Genomic DNA, 23,897 nt, shown 5'->3' on the forward strand with positions numbered 1-23,897 from the left:
GCATTGGATTGGATTTTGGCTTTTATTGTTGTTTTAATTAATTTTTGGTTAAAATGGATTTGTTGTAGTTCAAGATCCAGTTATGTATTTATTTTCTTATTTAAAATTTATTAGTACAATAGGATTATATGCCACCATGAGATTTAAAGTGACGTTTTCATATATGTACTTGTCAATGCTGGGGGCGATTTGATTTCTTTATACTTATTTTGGGATTAGGTGTTGCTTTTGCTGTGAATTTTATATGGGGTTGTGCTGGCAGACAATGCCCCCTCCCGAAGATGTCCCTCTCTTAATCCCTGCGTTCTGAGGATGAGTTTTGCTCATGGTAAATGCAGGTGCAGATAGGTTGCTGAAACCAGGAATCATCCTGTATTCTGCAGGTGGGACAAAGTGATTCACAGGGATTTTTGAAAGTGAAGGAGAAGGCGGAAGTCAAGGTCAGAGTGAGATAGATATGGTAGTGCCCTATCTTATCTAGCTTTGAGGATGGAGGGAGGGGCCCCGAGTCAAGGAACAGAATAACTCTAGAAGCTGAGAAAGACAGAAATAGTCCCCTAGAGCACCTAGAAAGAAATGCAGCTGGGCCTTGGTCTTAGCCAGTGAGACTTCTTGGGGCTTCAGATCAACAGAACCGTAAGATAACAAACCCATGTTGTTTTAAACCCTTTGATTTGTTGCTTCGTGATAGCAGGGGTTGGAAATACTCCAGGCCCTGCCTAGATGGGAGAGAGGAAGGAAGCCGGGAGCCACATCACTGTCACCAGAAAAACCATTTGTTCCTGAGCAACTGCCAGGTGAACAGTGTTGGGTCCTGGGCTTTGCCCTTAATAAATCAGGAGGAAATGGTGCGGCTGGGTGCTCAGGGAGGGTATGGGGAGGAGTGTTCCTGGAGTCCAGGATGCAGCTGTCCAACTGTAGCCACTTTTTGCTTGGGTAAACTAGGAAAGCTATGTCATGTGTCTGAGATTCTTTTACTTTACATTGCAGTGGGTATAATCATTAAGTTAGGGCTGATGTGAAGAATGAAACAGGTTAATATTTGCAAAGCACATGTAATAATGGCAAGTCTACAAACACCATGTTAGTTACCATCTGTCATTGGTAGTATTATGGTTGTCACGGCACTTTCAGAGGAAACTCTAGAGGCAGAGTGAGCTTTGAGAAGGGGAAGTTAGAGAGGATAACAAAAATAACTAAGCTTTTCCTATCGATGAACACTGTGATGAGCACCTATCTTTATAACATTGGGAGCAAGTCACTGTAGTAGTCCCATTTTGCAAGAGCAGAAACTGAGGCTTAGAAAAGCTTAGGAACACAGCTTACATAATTAAGAGGCGACTCAGGTACAAACCCAGATTTTCCTGCCTGTAACCAGTACATTTAAACAACTACCAGAAGCAGGGACAAGCACAAGACGAAGGGAAATCAAGACGGGCAGGTGGTTTAGCCAAAGTGAAGCTGGTCTGATGGATTAACTAACTAAGGACAGGGTAGGAGTCAACAGGGACCAGACAGTGATGACTTTGAACAGCAGGTGGGGCTGTGGATTTTAATCTTTAAGGAAGAGAGAGGCACCATAGGTAAACAGAATCATGGGAGGGTGCATCTGGTAGATGTGCTGCAGATGGATTTAATATGGGGAGCCCCAGATGTGGACAAAGCTGGTGAGACATTCTCCTAAATGTTGAGGTGCCTGGGGTCTGCAAAAACAGCTCTGCCTCCTTTGTTTTATGCGAGGAATGGATGAGAGAGGAAGACTGAGGAAGGGGAACATCAGCAGGACCTGGAGAAGGAGGAGGATGAGGAAGAGGAGGATGAAGAGGAGGAGGAGGAGGAAGAGGAGGAGGAGGAGGATGAAGAGGAGGAGGAGGAGGAAGAGGAGGAGGAGGAGGATGAAGAGGAGGAGGAGCAAAAGGAGGAGGAGGAGGAGGAGGAGGAGGAGGAGGATGAAGAGGAGGAGGAGGAGGAGGATGAAGAGGAGGAGGAGGAGGAGGATGAAGAGGAGGAGGAGGAGGAGGAGGAGGAGGATGAAGAGGAGGAGGAGGAGGAGGATGAAGAGGAGGAGGAGGAGGAGGATGAGGAGGATGAAGAGGAGGAGGAGGATGATGAAGAGGAGGAGGAGGAGGAGGATGAGGAGGATGAGGAGGAGGAGGAGGAGGAGGAGGAGGAGGAGGAGGAGGAATCAAAGGTTTTAATGTAGCCTTCCGTTAAAATTCCCATGGCATGGCTGCCAAGGCAGGCATTCCTGGGTAGCCGGGGAAGCTACACTTGAGTGTAGCCTGGGATACAGTTGAGTCTTACCCTGCCTACTGGCTCACGGATCCTGCCCGCGTACGTGTGCAGTCATTTCATTTTTCTGTGCCTCAGCTTCTTTACATGTAAAACTGGAGCCACTGTGCCTGCCCTCCTCCTCACTGAAGTGCCCGTGGAGGTTCGCCCGAGCTTGCAGGTGCAATGGCGCCCTCCCTAGCAACGAGAGTACAAATGGAACATCCCGAGCGCTCTTAGTCACCCTGGCCAAGCAGCCAGACCAGACCCAGCCAGGATGGAGCCTCATCCCATTTATATTTCGATGACAGCCTCAGGCTTGAGTTGTAGAAGACAGGATTTGCATATTCAGTGGAGAATATTCCTTCAGTAGCAGCACTGAGTGCTAGCCACTGTCCCTGTCACCCACTCTCCCCACCCCAGGCTTGGACACCAGCCTCCAGATGAGGCTGGGTACATCATTCCCAGAGACAAAGAAGCTGCCTCCTTTCTTTCCAAGAAAACAGAAGCATGAAAAAGCCCAGCAGCCCCCAAGGGAACTCTGGAAATTGTACCAAAGAAGAGCCTGTATCCTCACACTGAAAACATAATTAAACAACTCTGCCTCTCTTATCTGAGACAGGGAAGAAAAATGAGTGGAAAGACAGCAGAAAAGAACTTTTATCTCTTATTTTGTAAATGAAAGAATGAAAAACTTTTTTAGCTTATTGGAAAGGATGACCACCACTCTGTCCAGAGGAAGAGGAGACCTGCGTGCTCTCGGAGGGATCTAGCACCTGCAGTGACAGCTCTCTGGCATAGACCCAGAGCAAGGATGGGAGGGAGGTTCTGCAGCTGCCGGGCATGGCTCCACCTAGCTCTGATGCTCCTCCTTCAAGGACAGGTTTCTTGCCCTGGTACCAAAATCCAGCTGCTTCACTCCAAGGGAATTGGCCCGGCATCAGGCAGCTTCCTCAGTTGGTTTCTCCCTTTTCTGTTCTGCCTCCCGGTGGATTGCCCTGCTTCCTGCTGCTACCACCCCTGCCGCCTTACCCTGTCCACTCCTGAGTGCTGGGACTTTCAACCTGGCCGTGCTCTCTGAACACTGAAATATTCCCCGATGCATTCTTCACGTGACTGTCAGATCAGATTTAAATTGAAAGGCAGAACAACAGCAAAAAAAAAAAAAAAAAAAAAAAAAAAAAAAGAAAAGCAAATTACAAGCCTAGTGTGGTGGCACATGCTTGTAATCTCGGCATTTGGGAGGCTGAGACAGGGGGATCGCGGTTCACGGCCAGCCTCAGCTTCTTAGTGAGGCCCTCTGCGACTCAGTGAGACCCTGTTTCAAAATAAAGAATAAAAAAATAGGACTGGAGGTGTAGCTCGGAGGTAGAATGCCCCTGAGTTTTACCCCCAGTACTAGAAGAAAAGAAAAGAAAAGAAAATTACAATTGGCCCTCTGTGTCCACTGGTTATTTATCTGTGGACTCAACCAAGAGTTTGTAAAGAGGAAAGGTTTGTTTAGCTCACACTTTGGAGGTTCAAGGACAGGGCACCTGTGTTAATTCAAGTTTGGTGGAGGATGGTGGTACATCAGGACTGGAGTGTATGCAGGAGCAAGTGGTCTCATCTCAAGCCAGGATAGAGAGAGAGAGAGAGAGAGAGAGAGAGAGAGAGAGAGAGAGAGAGAGAGAGAGAGAGGGAGAGAGAGGGAGAGAAGGAAGAAGAAGAAGAAGAAGAAGAAGAGAAGAAGAAGAAGGAGGAGGAGGAGGAGGAGGAGGAGGAGGAGAGGGAGGGAGGGAGAGGGGGAGAGAGAGAGAGAGAGAGAGAGAGAGAGAGAGAGAGAGAGAGAGAGATATGATGATGAATGATGAATGAGAATGGATGGGGTTCCACTATCCCTTTGCAAAACTTTCTCACTGATGGAAGAACGTTCCCATGAGGTCTATCTCCTGAAGCTTCTACCACCTTCCGGCAGTGCCACCCTAGGAACTAGGCACTTAACACTCAAACCTATGGGTTGCATTGAAGTTGCTGAAGCTGGTCTTGAACCTGTGATCCTCCTGGCTTCGCCTCCCAAATACTGGGACTACAGGCATGCACAGCCAAGCTCATTTGGGAGACTTTTACCTTCCAAACCATAGCAGATCCTCACGCCTTGGATGCAGCTGCCGAACACTGGAAGAGCCCTGATGGGTATCAGCCTTTCTGCCATGATTCACCGGGGACCCTGACCCTCAAGACCAGGGGACATTTTGGGAAGAGCAGAAATGGCAGTCTGCAAAGCAAAGCAAGAGGGAGATTGAAGACCCAAGCCATGGGGAGCTCAGCAGCTTGCGGGGCCACTGGGGCGGGAAGCCAGTCAGACCAGAGGAGGCGGCTGCTAGGAAATGGGTCAGCACGTTACCGAACACACGTCTCAGCACATTTAGACTTTCTATAGCGCACCACGAAGGCTCGGACTTCCTACGGGGTCTTATTTTAATGAACCAAGTAGATCAAGACTTTTCCTTGAGGGGTGCTCAGCGTGAGTGTGCGGGCCTCTGAGGGCCGCCTGCTCATTTGGTAATTCCCTGTCGATTCGAATGCTTTTATCCTCCTCCGTCGACTCTCGCTGGCTGGCTCTGTGTTCCTGCAGGCTCTCCTCAGCTTTTTTTTTGTGTGTTTGTTTTCTCGTGCATTATTGAAACAGCCCCGATCTCATGATCTTCCCAGCCATCTCTCACCAACTTCCGGTCTGATGCTTAGTGATTCTAAATCTAACTGCCGTTCCCAGCGACCTTAAACCCTGTCCCGTGGTACACCTGGGGGTGTCCTCAGTGCTCCCCGTATTCTATAAGTCATCTGAAATAGGTGCCAGAATGCAGACTCCCAGGCCCTCCCTCTGAGACTCTCATTTAGCAGGTTGGAAATAGAGCTCCAGATTTTTTTTTTTTTTTTTTTTTTTTGCGGGTCTGGGGATGGAACCCAGGGGGATTCGACCTCTAAGCTATACCCTCTGCCCTATTTTTTATTCTTTATTTTGAAACAGGCTCTCATTAAGTTGCAGAGGGCCTCACTAAGTAGCTGAGGCTGTCCGCGAACCAGCCTCCCAAATGCTGGGATGACAAGTGTGCGCCACCATGCCTGGCTGAGCCCCAGATTTTATATTACAAATAAACATCTTGAGTGATGCCCATGATCAGGATTCATAGCTGTGTGGGAGGGGCTGAGGCTCCAGAACAGGGGTCCAGCACTGAAGATCTTATGAGATATCAACAACTGGGCACATTTAGCTTATTTACAAAAAGACACCTCAACTCAGCTGGGAGAAGGTAGGACCAGGGATGCACCTGCCATGAAGAAGGTGGTATTTCCCCCCTTTGTTATAAAAAGGAGTGAACAACAGACTGCAGGTAGCAGGGAGAAAGTAATTAAAAACAAGAAAAAAAAACATATAAATAACTCGTGGCGTTCATTGCCTGCTGTTGTTCTGTGACAAATAGCATAGTAAACCAAGGCAAGCCAGCCTTTATGGTCACGATGCTCAAACTAGCCTCACAGTGTTTCTCCCAACTGCATCCTCCTGAAATTCCAGGGCTCTGGATGACAGAATCGTGGAGCTGGCCAAGTCTGCTTTGACACCCTCTAACCCATCCCTTTGGTTTCTACTCGTCTCTCTGCCTCTGGTGCCTGGTGTCCTCATCTGGGATCCAGTGCCTCAGCCCCTCATGGCCAGGTTTTTCTCAGGAGCCCACCTCCCCCAAACCCCAGCTCCTACCTCGGTCCCTGACCTCATTCCTGCTCTTTCTTTTCAATCTTAGCAGCTTGTTGGAAAATAATCTAATGAACTGCTAGCTGCTAAGGTTTCAATGACTTATAGTAACTCCCTTTAGGGACATAGTGTTTATATTTTAGTGCGCCACCACGCCCGGCTTAGTGGAAAACTTCTGAGAGGTAAAACTTTACTAAAAATTTAATTTCTGGGTGGAATTTTAGGAGAGCCGGTTAGGCTTCAGGAATGGTTACTGCTACTGGCCATTTGATGGCTTTTGGCATTATATTCCACACCCTGTTGGTTTTCCTAGCACAAAGTAGGTATTTATCCCAGCTCAATGCCTTGGACCACAGAAAGATTGATTTCTAGCCACCTGGATTTTCTTGGGCCACCAAGAAGCAGCAAGAATTATTATTTTGACAAAGGAGGTTAATTATATATTTAATTAAAATGGTATTATTTAATTTTCCTATAACTGAAGACTTTTCATCTCAACAATTCCAAACTTAAAGCTGGGTGTGGTGGCGCACACTTGTAATCTCAGTCTTTGGGAGGCTGAGACAGGAAGATCAGCTACTTAGTGAAGTCCTTTGCAATTCAGTGAGACCCTGTTTCAAAATAAAAAATAAAAAAAATAGAGCTGGGGGTGTAGCTTGGAGATGGAATGCCCCTGGGTTCTATCCCTAGTACCGCATTAAAAAAAAAAGAATTTCAAAACTTAAAAAATATCTGTCAGACCATGTGTTTCTGTTTTGAGATTTATCGATACAGGATTTAATAAAATACTTCTGCTTCTAACTTAAGCATCTTAGATTCAGAATTTCCCTTTTCTCTCAGTTTTTCTTGTCTCTAGCATCAGCAATGTTCTTAGCCTCCAACTCAAGTTTAGACCTCTCCCCCAGGGCCTGCAGGGCGTTCTGGACAAAGGGTTCTCACTGTCGCTCAACTTCTCTCCTGCCCTTGCCACACACGGACTGGATCCCTCCCTGAGTTAGTTTGCTTTCGTGGCTACAGCACAGTACCTCAAACTTGTATCCTCTCACAATTGTGGGGCTAGAGGTCTGAAATTGAAATGTCATGTTCTTTCTGACTACCGCAGGAAAGAATCTTCCCTCTCCTGGCATCCAGCGGTTGCTGGCAATCCTTGGTGCTTGTTGGCATGCAGACCCCTAAGTCCATCCTTTGTTGCTGACTTCCCAGAGCATCCTCTGGATGTATCTGCCTGTGTCTCTTTTTTTCTTCTTATTAGGACATCACTTTCACTATTGGACTAGGGCTCATGATAATCCAGTATGATTTCATCTTAATTAATCCTACCTGAAAACACCCGGTTTCCAGTACAGTCACCTTCTGAGGTTCTGGGTAGACATGAAGTTTGGGAGGACCATATTCAACCTAATATGTTCCCATGAGCGTTGCTACCCTTGGTTTCTAAGCTCTAGGCACAGGGAACCCATGTACATCCACCTTACTACATCAACCACTTGTTATTCTAACTCACCTCTTTCTCTCTTTGTTTAAAAAAATTTTACTTTTTATTTTGTGGTACTGGGGATTGAACTCGGGGACATTATACCTCTGAGCTGCACCCCCAGCTTTATTTATTTATTTTTTTATTTCAAAATAGGTTCTCTTGAAGTTGTTGAGGGCCTTGCTAAGTTGCTGAGGCTGACTATGAACCTGTGACAATCTTTTTGTCTCAGCCTCCCCAGTACTGGGATTTTACCATCACACCTGGACTCACTCCTTTTTTCTAATGGTCTTTAGATGTGGAGAGAGAGAGAGAGAGGAGAGAGAGAGAGAGAGAGAGAGAGAGAGAGAGAGAGAGAGAGAGGAGAGAGAGAAAGACATTCTCATTCTGATCTTTCCAGGACAGGGACTGAAAACATTTGGCTAGGAGGGTAAAGGAAGAGAAGGGTGTTTTGGTAAGCTGGTTCCTCAGCTCCTATCTGAAATTCAGATAGCCATCACCCTGTGGCCATGTTTAGATTAGAAGCAGACACAGAACTCAGACCCAGTTCTCCTCACTCATTCCGGGATGCCTGTCACTCATCTGGCTTATACTAGACAGATTTCAGTCATTCGTATTTATTTCACAACTAATTTTAAGATGCCGTATTCTTTGGCCTGAATCTGTGCCTTGAAACATTAACACAGGATCACATGAGAATCCTGGAGGACATTGTTGGGTTCATTTCTCCTGAGCATTACTGGATGCCTCAGCCATGGCTGTTTTTATCTAGTATTTGGTTTTAGGACTTCATTTCCACAGGATCTCATCTAAAGCTCTCTTGTGTTTTCCTCTGGATATGAGTGCACCGTTCAGTCTCTCCTGCAGAAGTCTTCTGCTTCACTCTGCAAATATCCTCCATCAACGTGTAGGCATTCTCATCTAGCTCCATTTATCACCAGGTCTAAGACATTTTGACTCCATCCAGAGTGTCCTTCTTGACCTTCAACTCTTGAGTTTTCCTCCCAGGGCCCTTCCCTTACCTTGAGGGTATCATGAGCCCTCATCCCCGCAGCAGGGTTGTTGCCCTGTTTCTTCTCCTGGGGTACACTAGGAATCTCACTAAGAGTGCGTGGGACCCCGGGGCCAGCTTTGGGGACATGTGGGGACAGAGTGGCTCTGGCCCATTATCACACTTCTTCACGGATTGAAAGTCATTCTGACCTATGCCTGCCTAATACACCCAAAGGGCGGTATACTTGCGCTTCTACCCCAGAATTTCTCGGTTTGTTATAATCACTAAATATTTATTTCCCACCTTTAACCTTCTACTTAAAAAGTTATTAAAATTCATTTTCCCAGGCTGTGTGTCACGGGACTACTTCCTGCCTCTTTTTGTCTACTTGTATTATTATTATTCGACTCTTCTCCCATTTGTCCTCGCTCCCAGCTAAGCACGAATATGCCATTTCAGGTCACTTCCACATCACTAATAAAGCTGTGAAGAAAGGCAACTTCTTACCCCAAACCCTGCGCCAGTTAGACACTTACCCTCAACTGGGCTCCGCGGCAATTTATCCTGACGCTATGGTCTTTTCAGCCAGTGTTTAATCAATGAGGCCGGGTTCCTGTCCAAGCCAATTTAAAAATTTAAAGTTTCCAAGGAAACTTTCTTGAGACAAATTGTCTGCACTTTGACAGTCTTTTCTAGCTGCTTGGCTTAGAGCACACACACCTGCCGGGCCATTTATTTGGCTCTCAGAACTGCTTAAGGTGGTAGCATTTATCTACTAGCTTTCAACCGCCTCCTTTCCCTTGAGGAGAAGAAGTAGGAAGAGAAACCGGCCATCAGGGACAGCGCTCATTAGTACTACTAGTGACTGGGATACTGCCTGGGTGGGCTTGGAAAGGGTAGATAGGTTTCGAAAGGGTAGTGTGTGGTCTGTTCTGGACAAGAGTTTGGTCGCCCCATTCTGTTTCCTGGCCATGCTCAGGTGCACAGCTCTGCAGAAGGGTCCACTAAAGGGAACCAAAGACGTGGGAGAGACTCACCATGCTTCAGGAGTCTGAGGATCAAAAGTCACCGTTATGGAGCATCTGTTTTGTTTAAAACTGCCACCGAAGTTATCTGCACAAAACTAAAGACACCATAGCCCATACCCTCAGCTACCTTCACATCTGTGGGTGGAGGAATTGCCCTTGCACAAGCGCCAGGGAGATGGGGTAAGAGCGTCCATACGCTATAAAAGAGGAAGCCAAGTCTGTTTCAAACAGCAGCCTAATGATTAAAGGAAATAGATCTACAAACCACCAGGCAGACTGTCTGGCACTCAGGAGGCATTGAAGAAAAGCTCCGCTATTTGTTACTAGACTCAGTTTCCCTGTCTACTCGCTTCCCCAGCAAGTCTTCCTTTGCTGGGAACAACATTGGTTCCCTTCATTTCTGAGTCATCTTTAAAATATGCATCAAGTCTCTAAGCATATGTCCTTGAAGTCACTCTCCCCTCGTCCACGCCCCTTTCTTCCAGCCTTTGTGTGTGTAATCCCCGGGCTCACCGTATTCAGTTCTTGTGACTGCCCCACACAGCCACCATGTCATCTCAGCGTCTTTCCAATCGCTCATTGTGAGTGGTCTTTCCAGGCTAGCATGGAGCTCTGAATTTCACAGGGAGAGAGGACTGGAGCAGCCATTTAGTTGCTCATGTTATTCCTTTCTGGCTCTGCTTTGGCCGCACCAGCTTCTGTGCAGTGTCTTGCCCCTTGGGGACACCGCTGCTCCGGCCTCTGCCTGGGTCACCGTTCCCTGGATGTTCCCTGGGCTCATACCTCAGCCCCTTCCAGTGCTCAAGTGTGGCTTCTGTGAGAGGCTTTCCCAGGCTAGACCCTGGTGCTACCCAAACTCTTCCCTGCTCTGGTGGCTTCCAGCTGTGTGTGTGTGTGTGTGTGTGTGTGTGTGAGAGAGAGAGAGAGAGAGAGAGAGAGAGAGAGAGAGAGAGAGAGAGGAGGGAGAAAGAGAAGAGAAAAAGAGAGAGAGAAGAGAGAAAAAGAGAGAGAGAAGAGAGAAAGAATAGAGAAAAAGAAAGAGAAAGAAAGGAGAAGAAGAGAGGAAGAAAGAAAGAGAGAGGAGAGAAAAAGAGAGAAGAGAGAGGAGAGAGGAGGGAAAGAGAGAAGAGAGAAAGGAGAGAAAGGAGAGAGAAAGAAGAGATGAGAAGAGGAGAGGAGGAAAGAAAGAGAGAAGAGAAAATAGGAGAGGGAGAAGAAAAGAGAGGAGAGGAAGAAAAAGAGGAGATAATAAGAAAGAGAAAAGAGGAGAGAGAAAAGAGGAGAGAGAAGAAAGGAGAGAAAAGGGAGAGGAAGGAGGGAAAGGGTGAGTGGAGAGAGAGAGAGAGAGAGAGAGAGAGAGAGAGAGAGAGAGAGAGAGAGAGAGAATGGGAGGGAAGGAGAGGGGAGAGGAGAAGAGAGCATGGTCTGCCTGTTGCACTGGAATGTCTACCCCATGAGAGGAGGGCAGGGTTTCTCAGTACCCATCACTTCTATCTAAAATATGCCCTAGCAGTAGCAGGCGCTGAGCATTCAGTGGTTGACTGGAATGGAGAATGCGTGCATGCATGAGTGCCTTATTACAGACCCCAGCAGAGTGGGCCCAGAGAGGAGAGGGGAATGTCCAAAGTCATGTAGCGACCTAGCAGTAGAACTGGGAAGTTAACTTGGTCTCTCTAGGGCAGTGTCTTTCCTCGGCCCTGGGTGCTGTGACCAGTCATAGTCCATGGGGCTTTGTCCTCGGTGGGCCCTGCTCCTAGAGCAGAGCTGGGGCAGGCTTGGAGTCCAGCCCCACCAAGGGTTAAAAGTCATTGTGCATTTAGTGTCTTAAATGTGTGCTCCTAATGAAAGCCAGTTTATTCACCATGTCCAAAGCATATTGACCTTCTTTCAGTTCTTCAAAACTACCTCAGGGCCTTTGTACGTGCAGGTCCCTGGTATACTATTTGCCTGGCTCCTGTCTCAACTGAGTTCTTTGACTCCTTTAAGCGGTATCATACATGGGGTTTGTTGAGACTCCATCCCTTACTGCCTGCTGTGGTCTGATTATCTGTGTTCTCCCAAAATTTATATGTTGAAACCCAATCCTCAATGCAACGGTGTTAAGAGGTGGGGCGTTTGGGAAGTGATTGAGTCATGAGGGCTTGACCTTCATGAATAAGATTTTTAGTGGGCTATGAAAGGGCTTTCCAAAGCTTGCTTTCCCATCTACCTTGTGAGAACATAGCCAGAAGATATCGTCCAGGACACGGTAAGGCCCTCACTAGACAGTGAATTCACTGGTACCTTGACTATAGATTGCCCAACCTCCAGAACTGTAAAAATCACATTTCTGTGGCTTATAAGTTAATCGGTTTATGATATTTTGCTATGTCAGCTTGACCAGACTCAGACACTCCTAGCGCCAAGAAAAAAAAATTCAGTTATTTTTTTCCATTCTATTTGTTACTGTTTGCTTGTGATTACTGGCTTTGCCATTCTCTTCCTACAGAGCCAGGGCCGTTCTACTCTGGACCTTTGTAAGATCAGTTTGAGTGGTGTCTGCAGAGATTGAGTCAGTATGGAAATTCGCTGTCAAATAAAATGCAGAGCTTTTGAGGGTTAGATTTCATTTCATATTAGTTATGAGTGCCATTATTGTAATACAAAGTGTTTGAAGAAGCCATTGCAGCGGGTAAAAGGGCCTGCAAGCTACCCACAGCCTTAGTGAGGGGGCACAATGCATCGCACAATTGTATGCTTTTGTTTAGGTTTATTTCTAACTTGTCATGTAGAACCCTTGATGTCTTCATCACAGCAGAAACCCAGACACAGAAATTATACGTTAGACAGCAAGTCTCCACTTACAAATTAAGCATCACAAGCTGTAATAGCAGTTATGCACATATCCAATTCAAGCTGTATTAGGGTATCTTCTTTAGTTTATATCCTGTTCGATTATATGTAATTGAAATTTGAAAACTATTTTAGATTTTATAAAAGAAATTAAGAATTTATCCCAGGAAGACCATAAAAGAGTTCCTGCTAAAAAACAGGCTATTTAGTTAAATGGACACATTTTATACACAAGATGCCATAGATGAGACTAGACTCCCTTAACCGGAGCATTAAGTAGGACAGAGAGCAAGTACAACTAAACTTTGAAGGAAGAAAATAAATGTGTGCTGGAGTCTGAAAAGACAGATATATGAATGAAGTAGAGCTTAATTGGACCTTGAAAGATGGGGGGAGTAGATCAACATATTTATTCAGTGCCTACCATGCATAAGATCTAATACTAAATACTATGGGACATACAGAGAATTATAAGACAAGGTCTTCGCCCTTGGCAAGTTTATAATCTAGTTGCAGAGACATGATATGAATCAGAGAAAAGTTAAATAATATTATGAGAGATAAATAGCCGCTCCAGACAATGGCCACGTAGGTGATGTCATGAGGTATTATGTGGTTAGTGGCTGAATGTTTGTTGTGAGGTGTCATGTGATTAATGGCACAGTGAATGGTACAGACAGAGAAGCATCAAGAGTTGAGAAGAGGGGGGTTGACGAAGCTCCTCAGAGGATACGGGGCTTGAGTTACAGGAATGGGTCGGATTGGCTAAGAGGACGACAGAAGACATCCTTGGGGACCAGACTTGGGCGTACCATAAGCAAAAACGTAGAGGCCAGACAGGAAGCCTGGTCAAAGGAACATGAGTGTTCCCAGTTGGCTAGAGCAGATGAAAGATGAGAAAACTGAATTGTTAGAAATAAAGCTGAGCCAGGCGTGGTGGCGCACACTTATAATCCCCGCACTTGGGAGGCGGAGACAGGAGGATCGCGTAGGTTCGAAGCCAGCCGCGCTGGTTTAAGAGACTCTGTTTCCAAATAAAAATATAAAAATGGATCTGGGAGTGTAGCCCGGAGGTAGAAGGGCTTCCAGGAACCCCAGTACCACCAAAAAAAGAAAGAAAGAAAGAAAGAAAGAAAGAAAGAAAGAAAGAAAGAAAGAAAGCAAGCAAGCTGAGAAGTCAGGCATGGTGGTTCACACTTGTAATCCCAGTACTTGGGAGGCAGAGACAGAAGGATATGGGTTCACAGACAGCCTCAGGTACTTAGTGAGGCCCTTTGCAACTCAGTGAGACCCTGATTCAAAAATAAAGAATAAAATATTGAACTGGGGGTGTAGTGCAGAGGTAGAATGCCTCTGGGTTCACTCTCCAGCACCACACACACACACACACACACACACACACACACACACACATGCATACACATACATACACATATACACACACATATACACACATGCATACACACACACACACACACACACACACACACACACACACACACACCCTTATTGAGAACCTGCTACTGGCCAAATACAGGCATATACAAAATGACATAGATCAGTAATAGGAGCCCTGACTTCAAATTTCTTACAGTCTAATGTGGGGAAATTGGAGAGTACCCAAATAGTTTTCAGGAATAACAGAAAGTATCTTATAGAGAAGTCTAGGAATCGGGGTGGGAACTTTGGATTTCAGCCCTGCAGAAAGGGAGGTCAAATTTCAATTCCCATGCATAGGATTTCAGGCATTGGTGGGACTTTCACACAGAGATGTTCAGAGGGCGAGGATGCACTGAGGACTTAAGCTCAGAGTGAGGCTGGAGGAGAGAAATTCAGATCACAGATGGCACAGTCAAGTGGCCTGCCCAAAGAGAAAGCCCTCAGGGCAGAGGCAGGAGGCAGAAACCTGCACCCTAGGCTAGGGCTGCATTTAGAGCTGACAAGATGTCAGCTCAGATGGGATAATCGCTGGCGTAGCAGAGCTGTGACAGTGTGTGTCGCTCAAAGGGAAGAGAATCTTGGGCTGTCCAACAGAGGGGCGGTGGCCACTTTGCAAAGTTTCAGGCTGGAGGTGATTAACAAAGGCCCAGGGAAGTCTTCCAGAGGTTCCCAAATTTATTTGCTCACTGCCTTTTTTAAAGAAAGTTACTCAGAACACCATGGGTGCTTCAACCCCCCCTTATTTTTATTCAATAACTTCCTCAATTGGTCCTAAGGCTACCGCCAAAACCCTGGATTATTCCAATTCCCACCCCGGTGGGGGTGGTTTCACCCACTTTGAGAATCAGTGGGAGATAACAAAAACCCTCTGGTCCTGGAACTTTTTGGCCAAAGACTGCATGGTCATATTACAAATAACACAGATAGTCCCCTAAACCTGATGGAAAAGTGGATCATTTAAAAGCCTTTCAACTATGGTGTTTTTCAAGAAAAGTACCTAGAAGTATATAAATGACTTGTGCTTTTTTGTTTTTGTGCTACTGTGAATGGTACGCAGGGGCACTCTACCTCTGATCTACACCCCCAGCCCTATTTTTTATTCTTTATTTTGAAAAGGGTCTCACTGAGTAGTAAAGGGGCTCACTAAATAGCTGAGGCTATCTGCAAACCATGATCCTCCTGTTCTCGGCCTCCCAGATGCTGGGATTACAACTGTGCACCATCATGCCCGGCTGCTTTGTGCTTTATAAATCGAGAACATCGAATTTCTCCAAGTAATCATTTTACATTTGCCAACTTGCATTTATATATGGCTCCCCCAGTGAGAAAGAAAGGCAACTTACCTGGAAGGTAACTTTCTTGGGAATTGGGTATAACTCCCAGCCTATGATATGCCTGGTAACGTCTCTGGCTCGTGTGAATGTCATTAGCACTGGTGTTTGTGGTTGGGAAATGGTAGGTGCATTACGTGAATCACAGGTTCTCTTGGGTTGCAAACTTTTTATAGCACCATGGTTTAATTATTAGGGCTCATAGGCTGGAAGGTCATTGCGGGAGGGTGAGGAACCAGATGGAATACAGTGATAGGCACTTAATAATTTTATGTACAAATAAACTATTGGAAGCCTTCAGAAGTATGATCCAATTTCAGCGGAGAACAAAGAATTTTTCAGTAGCTAGTCACAAAGATGGTTCAGAGTTTGGAATCTAGAGGTAACATCTAAGGAGGTAGCTTTTGAAATAGCCTTGCTACCTGTGAATAACCACTACATTAAGGCATATCTGTGCTCTGAGAAGAGTGACTGAGATTGGATGTAAGAATGCCCTGCCTGGCCACAAAGACACATAGATACTGGGCGAAGATTGCCAAAAGGAGGTGAACGGTGAATCTTTGAAAGTGCTTGGGAAATGAAAGCAATCTACGTTTGAGATTTCAGACCTTTTCTTGCCCTTGGAGACAAAAATCCAGTCCTCTAGATCAAATTTCTTGCTTTGCCACACATACTTGAGTGAATCTTCCAGTTCTGGGAGTTTTGATACTAGCCACCTATTGACCGCTCTTGGGACCCAGATTTGGTCTATTAAATTCCCTGCCTTCCCCATGGCAACTGACTTGGTGTGTCTCCAATGACTATTAACCCGGGACTGTCAGGGACTGCAAAGCACTGGCAATGAGTGTGAGAAGCGATGGTGTGTGTGTGTGTGTGTGTGTGTGTGTGTGTGTGTGTGTGTCTGTGTTTCCTGGAGCAGTGCCAGCCTTCTTTCCATTCTTAGGGAAAACATACTTCCTTATTCCTCCTCTGAGTGAGTCAGGAACTCAGCATCATTGTTTACTGTGAAATATGAGATATCTTTTTCATCCCCAAACAGGAAGAATAAAAGCCACAGACCTTAGGACCAATTCACTTTATCTGGTCTCTCTCTACTGATTTTTTTTCATCCATTTTTAAATAACCTTGTGATCTGGCATTTACTGTAAACAATGCCGGGCTCTTTGAAAATGGTCATCTTCTTTGGCCAGGCTGTGCTCTGCTGAGAAAATATCCGAGGGGCTTTAACACAAATTCTCCCACTTGATTCCATGTGGACTTTTTCTCCTTCTTCCCTTCGGTCAGCCTTCTGACCTTCTTTTTCATGCCATTGCCTCCTCCAATCTCATATTGAAGATGCTTTGGATTCAACAAAAAATGCTTTCGGGGCTAATTATAGTTGCACATGAATTCAATTATATCACCTAGATGTTCTTCTGAGCCTGAATCTCTGAGATTGACCTCTGAGTAGAAAGATAAGTTAGTTTGACGATTTCTCTCTTCCTCCCCCTCTATCTTCAGTTTCTACTGGGGGGGGGGAATTCTCTCCCCATCCCCGTGTGTATGCCTGTTCTTATGCTGTCCCCTGCAGCCTTCCTTAAACCTAAAATATTGATAACTCTGCGTCAAGCCCAGCGGTCGTTATTAGCAGAGCGTCCCTTAGTTTAGTGCTGGTGGTTGCGAACTCGCAGATTCCTTAGAGAAAAAAAAGCATTGTGGTGTGGGGCAGATGTGGGGAGAATAAATGACATTGAGGCTAATTTGAATGCCCTGTGGACTGTGGACTCAGGGCATGGCCCATGGGTGGGAGATGGGCTACGATGATCCAGGAGAACCCTACGAGAAGAGCAAGATTCAGTGGTGGTGACTGAACGTGCAATGGTGTTAGGCTGCAGCTGGAACTTGGGCCTGGCCCTTACCTGTTCTCAGCAGCATCTGGTAAACCAGGGTAGCAACAGCTCCTATCTCACAGGGAGAAATTAGATAATGCATATAAAAACATTAAGCACAGCATCTGGCATACAGGAGGTAAAGAACAAGTAGCAGTGGTCCTTCTGGATTCTCCCTCTGCTACTGTCCACCATAATCAGCAAATTGGGACCACCATTTCTTCCACTATCTCCTCCAGAAGTTCTTGGGTCATAAAAATGGTGTTCAGAACTAATGTTTAGGAAAAATGAAGTAAAGTCAAGAGCAGTTTGTCCAGTAGAAAATGCCAATAACCCTGGGTTGATATCGACATATTCAAGTTTCTACATTGTCCAAGACATTAACATGCTAGCTGTTGGTTTTTCTCTCTGATAGCTTACTTTGAGATGGGTATGTTTGTGTATGGATGTACACAAATGGATGGGAAATGAAATGTTTTCTATTGCTTTGGAGTTGGTGCTGGAGGTACAAAGCCCACCAAGGGTCAGGACCTCTCAGCAGGAGGCTGTGACGGGCACTAGTTCACAGGACCAGAGGACTGGGTGGGAGAGGTCAGGTGGGTACTGATTATATCAAGGATTGTGCAGCAGAGAGACTTATAGGATCCTGAAGACCTCACACATGTGCCCAGGAGGCAAAGGCTGCAATCAGAAACCTACTGCCTGGGGAGAGTGGGGGCTTCCATGGCCAGTCTGTGCAGGCTACAGAGGCAGCAGAATCCCAGTGGTCAGCATTGCCGCTACCCCTACCTTCTCCCGACCCCTCCATCACCAGAGGCTCTGAGCCCAAGCACAGTCCCAGGCCCCATCTTATTAGGGCTTGAATTGTGTCCTCCCAAAAGATATGTTAAAGTACCTCAGGATGTAACCATATTTGGAAATAAGATCTCCAGAGGCAATGCCATTAAAATGAAGTCATTGGGTGGGTCCCAATTCATTGCAACCACGTCTTTATAAAAAGGGGAAATATAGCTGGGCAGTGTTTGGGAGAATGAGACAGGAGGAGTACAAGTTTCAGGCTAGCCATACCAACTTAGGATGACTCTCAGCAACTTAGTGAATCCCTGTTTCAAAATATAAAGGGATGGGGGTGTAGCTCAGAGGTAAAAATGCCCCTGGGTTCAATCCCCAGTACAATCTAATAAACCTAACAACCAATCAGGGACATTTGGGTACAGATGAACAGAGGAAAGACACTAGGAGAACACCATGTTTAAATGAGATGATGTTTCCACAAGCCAAGGAAAGTCTGGACCAGTCAAGAGGGACCTCTCCTGTGTGCTTTTAGAGGGATCACAGCCCTGCCAAGCCCTGATTTTGAACTTGAAGCCTCCAGAATTCTGAGACGATAAATTGCTGTTGTTCTAAGCCACCCAATTTGTTATGCCTTGTTATGGGAGCCCTGGGAAGCTAGTGCAAAACTCGGAGCTGCACAGGAGGTGGGGCAGGAGATGTGATTTAAGTCCATTAAAGATCGAAACTTTAACCTGAGCTGCACCTGAGGAGCCAAACATGACCAAAAAGTTACGGAATCCGCCAAGATCTTATTAAGAGAGATGCTATGCATTTGGAAAGGGTGTTTCTGAGGAACATGTAGAGAAGCAGTAACTGGAAACAATACAATTATTTTGTGCATGCACCCCACCGCAGGCAGACTGCTCAGCAAAGCCATTACAAGGAGACTCACAGTCCTCTGCCCACCAGCTGCTTGGGAATGTTGCCAGGATTTCTCCCAGGCGGCCTGCTGGTTGCCATGACAGTGTAGGTAAGAGATAATTCTCTAACTCCTCACTTTGTAGACTGGGAAACGGTGGTAGTTTGAAGTGCTCTCACCACTAATGCTTCGGGATTCACCGTGATGTTTAATGATGATGCCTGGGGACCATGAATCTCTGACGTCAAAGGAAATGCCAAGGGCAGTGATGGAGCCCCGGCAAGGTAGCAGCTTCCTCCACAGGTATTGTAGAGAGAAGACCTCATCTCACATCTTGCCTGTGCGACTCAACGAGTACCAAGAGGAGCTATGCCAACCTCTGTCGTCTAGTGCCCAGTGGCTCCACCAAGCTCAATCAGGGTAATGGGCTTTGCTCTCCTCTCCCAAAGCAGCCCACAGAGCTCCTCATTGGTTTCTGTAGTCCCACGAGGGTGTGGGCGGTGGCGAAGGTTTGGGGGCACATGCACCCAGAACTAGAGACCAAGGCAGGGCGGGGAGTCTTGACAGGTCGGGCCATTGATAGTTCTGCTCACAGTTGGATCTTGGCGATGGGATCATCCCTGCAGTGATGCTTCCTCCTCTCTTGCAGGACACTGAAGACAGCAAGAACCTCTCCGACTTTCGCTTTATTCATCTTACAGGGGCTGTAGCTATTTAGGGTTATTTTCCTGATTCTTGGGCTAACTTTGGTGTCCTGGTCCCAGGGATGGAAAAGAGAGGATGTGCTGAGGGCTCTGGCACAAGAAAGGGAGCTTGTCTAGTTGTAAGTCTATCTCTTTTTAATAGTTATAAATGAGTATTCTAATCCCCTTCCTCCTCCTCCTCCTCCTCCTCCTCCTCCTCCTCCTCCTCCTCCTCCTCCTTTTCTTCCTCTTCCTCTTCCATTTCCTCCTACTTCTTTTATATTAGGAATCGAACCCAGGGGCATTCTATCTCCAAGCTACATCCTTTTTATTTTTTATTTTGAAACAGGATCTAAGTTGCTCAGGTTGGCCTTGAACCAATGATCCTTCTGTCTCAGCCTCCCAAATACTGGGATTGCAGGCATGAGCAACTGTGCCTGGCTCGATTCTAGGCATTCTTGGTGGGAAATCAAATTTCTCCTCCTTAACACCTAACCTTTCTTCACATCATATTTGGGGTCTAGATGTTGAATTTTGAATGTTAATTTTGGCTTATTAGTTGGCTCTGAAAGAGGAAGGGGAAAATGAGAGGGCCATTAAGAAAGTCTATTTCCTTTCTATATAATATGCTTAGCTGCCGGGCGTGGTGGCGCACGCTTGTAACCCCCTGCTTGGGAGGCAGAGACAGGAGGATCGCGCAGGTTCGAAGCCAGCTGCATGCGCTGGCTTAGGAGACCCTATTTCCAAATAACAATGTAAAAATAGGTCTGGGAGTGTAGCCCGGAGGTAGAAGGGCTTCCAGGAACCCCAGTACTACCAAAAAAAAAATAATATGCTTAGCTGGGCATGATGGCACATGCCTGCAATTCCAGTACCTCAGAAACCCAGCAAGGATCATGAGACCCTCAGAAACCTAGTGAGACTCTGTTTCAAAATAAATAATACAAAGAGCTGAGAGTGTATCTTGGAAATAAATGTCCCTAGGTTCACTCCCCTTTCCTCCTCCTGCTCCTCCTCTTCTTCTTCCTCTCCTCCTTCTCCTTCTCCTCCTCCTCCTCCTCCTCTCCTCCTCTTCCTCCTCCTCCTCCTTCTTCCTCTCCTCCTCCTCCTCCTCCTCCTCCTCCTCCTCCTCCTCCTCCTCCTACTACTACTACTACTACTACTATTAATAATAATAAATAAGCTTCATAGGGAGGTAGGAGAATTTGAGAAATGCTCATATCTGTTTTAAGCAAATCCTCTTGGTCACCCTTTCTTGCTCTCTGTCTTTACAAATTAAACCCTGTCAGCCACCTTCCTCCTTTTCTAGAACCTACTTTCCTTGGCTTTTGAGGCTCCATTTTTGTCTGGTATTACTCTCATCTGTCGGGCTGCTCATTTTCCCCCGTTCCTTCTCTGGTTCCTCTTCCCCTACCAGTCCCTTGAATGTTGGCGCCTCCTGGGTTTGTTCCTAGCCCTTTGCCACACTTCCTTTTGGAATCCTCTCTCTCTATCATTTCCTTACTTATGACTTTCAAAGCTGTATCTCCAGCCCAAGAAGTGCTTTTTGGACTTCAAGCTCAGAGAGTCCACTTCTTACTCCAGAGCTAATTCCAACTCCATGCAATTTGGACACCAAGTAGGAAAGATCTAAAGTGTTCTCATTCTGACTCCTCAAAGCTGTTTCCTCTTCTCTACAGCTCCGTCTACCAGCAAGCACCAGAAATGCAGGCAGTCTTCCTTAAGTCCTACTCTACCTAACGCCATATCCACATCCCGCGAACCCCCAGTCCTAATGACGCCCCATCTAAAGAGACCCTGGATCCTTCTATTCTCTCCCCTACGGCCACAGTCCAGAGTCCCACCACCTGTCACCCAGGGGGGCCTAGGTTCTCCAGGAAGGTAGATTTTGTTTTGGTCCATCTTCAAAGCATTGTTTAATTGTACAGTCAGCACTTATTTAGAGAAAAATTGCAAGAAAGGAATACCATTGATGCTAAAAATGTTGATTTCATAGAAGTAGAGGGAGCCAGGAAGGGCAGGGGAGAAGGGAGGGAGGAAGTTTGGATAACAGTACCTCAAGTTAGGTAGGAGGAATATCTTCTAGTATTTTGCATCATGGTAGAGTGACTACAATTCACAATGATTTATTATATATATATATATATATATATATATATATATGCATACATATATACATATATATACATGTACACATATATTTGTGTGTGCATATGTAATAAATATATATAAACATATATTTTTATATATGTGTGTCTATATAAACATTTATAAAAATATATGCAAATATATATATATATATATATATATATATATATATATTTACTTGTACTGGGGATTGAACCCAGGGGCATTGTACCTCTAAGCTATACCCCAAGTACTTTTGAAATAATATTTTTTAGTTTGAAACAAGGTCATTCTAGGTTACTGAGAGTCTCACTATGCTGCTGAGGCTGTCCTTGAATCTGTGATCCTCCTGTCTCAGCCTCCTAGGATTACAGGCACGCACCATCATGCCTGTTTGATATATATTTCATAAAGAACTAGAAGTGTTCATGGCTCCCTAATGCAAGAAAAAGATAGGCGTTTAAGCAGAAGAAAACACTATTCATCCTAATTTTGTCATTACATACTATGTATATACATAAAATATATATTATATAATTACCACACTGTACCTACAAATATGTACTGAAGCCAAAGGTTTGACCAACATTTTCCCATTCTCCCCTGCCCCCACCTCTGTAAACACGATTCTACCCCCTGCTTCCTTGAGTTTGGTATTTTGGGGTTCCACCATCAGTGTGAACATGAGGTATTTTTCTCTCTGTACCTGGCTTATTTCACTTAGCATAATCTTTTCCCACATTGTCGCAAAGGACAAAATTTCTTTCGTTCTAAGGCTGAACCGTGAGTGTTGTGTACAGCTACCACATTTTCTTTGTCCATTTCTATGTTAATGAACACTGGGGCTCAGCGTTCATAGCCATTAGGGACATACAAATTAAAATTGCAATAGCTGCCACCTCACACCTGTCAAAACAATGAAAGATAATAACCGTTGGTACGATGTCGCCAGAAGGAAACTCTTGGACACTATTAGTGGGAATGCCAGTTAGTACAACCATAATAAAAAATGGAATAGAAAGTCCTTCAAAGACTAAAAATAGAATGATCATATCACCCATCAATTCTACTTGTAGGTCCTGAGCCCCAAATTTTGAAATCGCTTTGTCAAGAAGATGTCTGTACGCTCAGGGTCATGCCATGATCAAATCACCCCCATTAAATTCTACCTTAGCCTCAGATTTTGAAATCATTTGTGAAGGTGTCCGTATACCCAGGCTCACGGTAGCGCTACTCACATTAGCCCAGTGCTGGGGTCAAGCTACAGGTGCAACCACAGATGAAATAATCTGTCTGTTCTAAACCAACTCTCCCTTGATGAGACTGCGAAGGGGTGGGTGAAGCAGAGAGGTGCCCATACAACCATCGTGGATCATCAAAACATTCTTTCCAATCATACGCAATATTTCTGCTTGGCAGAACATCTAAAATATAAAATTATCTTCATCTTACTGCATTTCTGTGGATGTTTAAGAAACTTTTTTTGTGGCACTGGGGATTGGACCTAGGGGCATTCTACCTATGAGCTATACCCTCAGCCTGATTTTGAAACAAGCTCTCAACTAAGTTGCAGAGGGTCTCACTAAGTAGCTGAGGCTGACCGTAAACCTGGATCCTCCTGTCTCAGCCTCCCAAATGCTGGGATTACATGCGTGCACTACTATGCCCGGCATGTTTTAGAAACTGTGTGATGGGTCACTTCCCCTCATGACTGAGTTGTATCCAGCTGGCTTCCCTTAATTTGGTTCTGATCTCAAAGAGTACTGCATTGATCTCCTGTCAGGGTTCCCAGGATTCTTGCCATTTTCTTTTCTCTTTCTTTCTCCCTCCCTCCCTCCCTCCCTCCTTCCCTCCTTCCCTCCCTCCCTCCCTCCTTCCCTCCCTTCCTTCTTTCCTTCCTTCCTTTCTTCTTTCCTTCTTTCTTTCGATAGAACCCAGGGGCATTCTACCTCCGAGCTACACCCCCAGCCCTATTTTTTTTATTCTTTATTTTGAAACAGGGTTTCAGTGAGTTGCAAAGGGCCTCACTAAGTAGCTGAGACTGTCACAGAACCGCTATCCTCCTGTCTCAGCCTCCCAAATGCTGGGATCACAAGTGTGCGCCACCACGCCCAGTTCATTTTTCAAACCATTCTGTACAGCGCAGGTAGAATGTTTTTCAAAGGCGTGATTGATCATGCCACTGGCCTGCTAACCCACACGGTAGAGCTTTCCTGGCCTTTTGAATTTGTCTGAATGGCGATCTGGCTGGCCTAGCATTTATTTCTTGGACTCAGCCTTCTCTGGAGCCTCATTTCTTCCTCTCTCTCTCTCTCTCTCTCTCTCTCTCTCTCTCTCTCTCTCTCTCTCTCTCCCTCCCTCTCTTTCTTTACACTTCAGCCACATTTCTCTTTTCTCTGTTTCCAGATGCACATGCTTCTTCA

The sequence above is a fragment of the Muscardinus avellanarius genome (genome assembly GCF_963383645.1).
Source record: "Muscardinus avellanarius genome assembly, chromosome: 11".
Lineage (NCBI taxonomy): Eukaryota > Metazoa > Chordata > Mammalia > Rodentia > Gliridae > Muscardinus > Muscardinus avellanarius.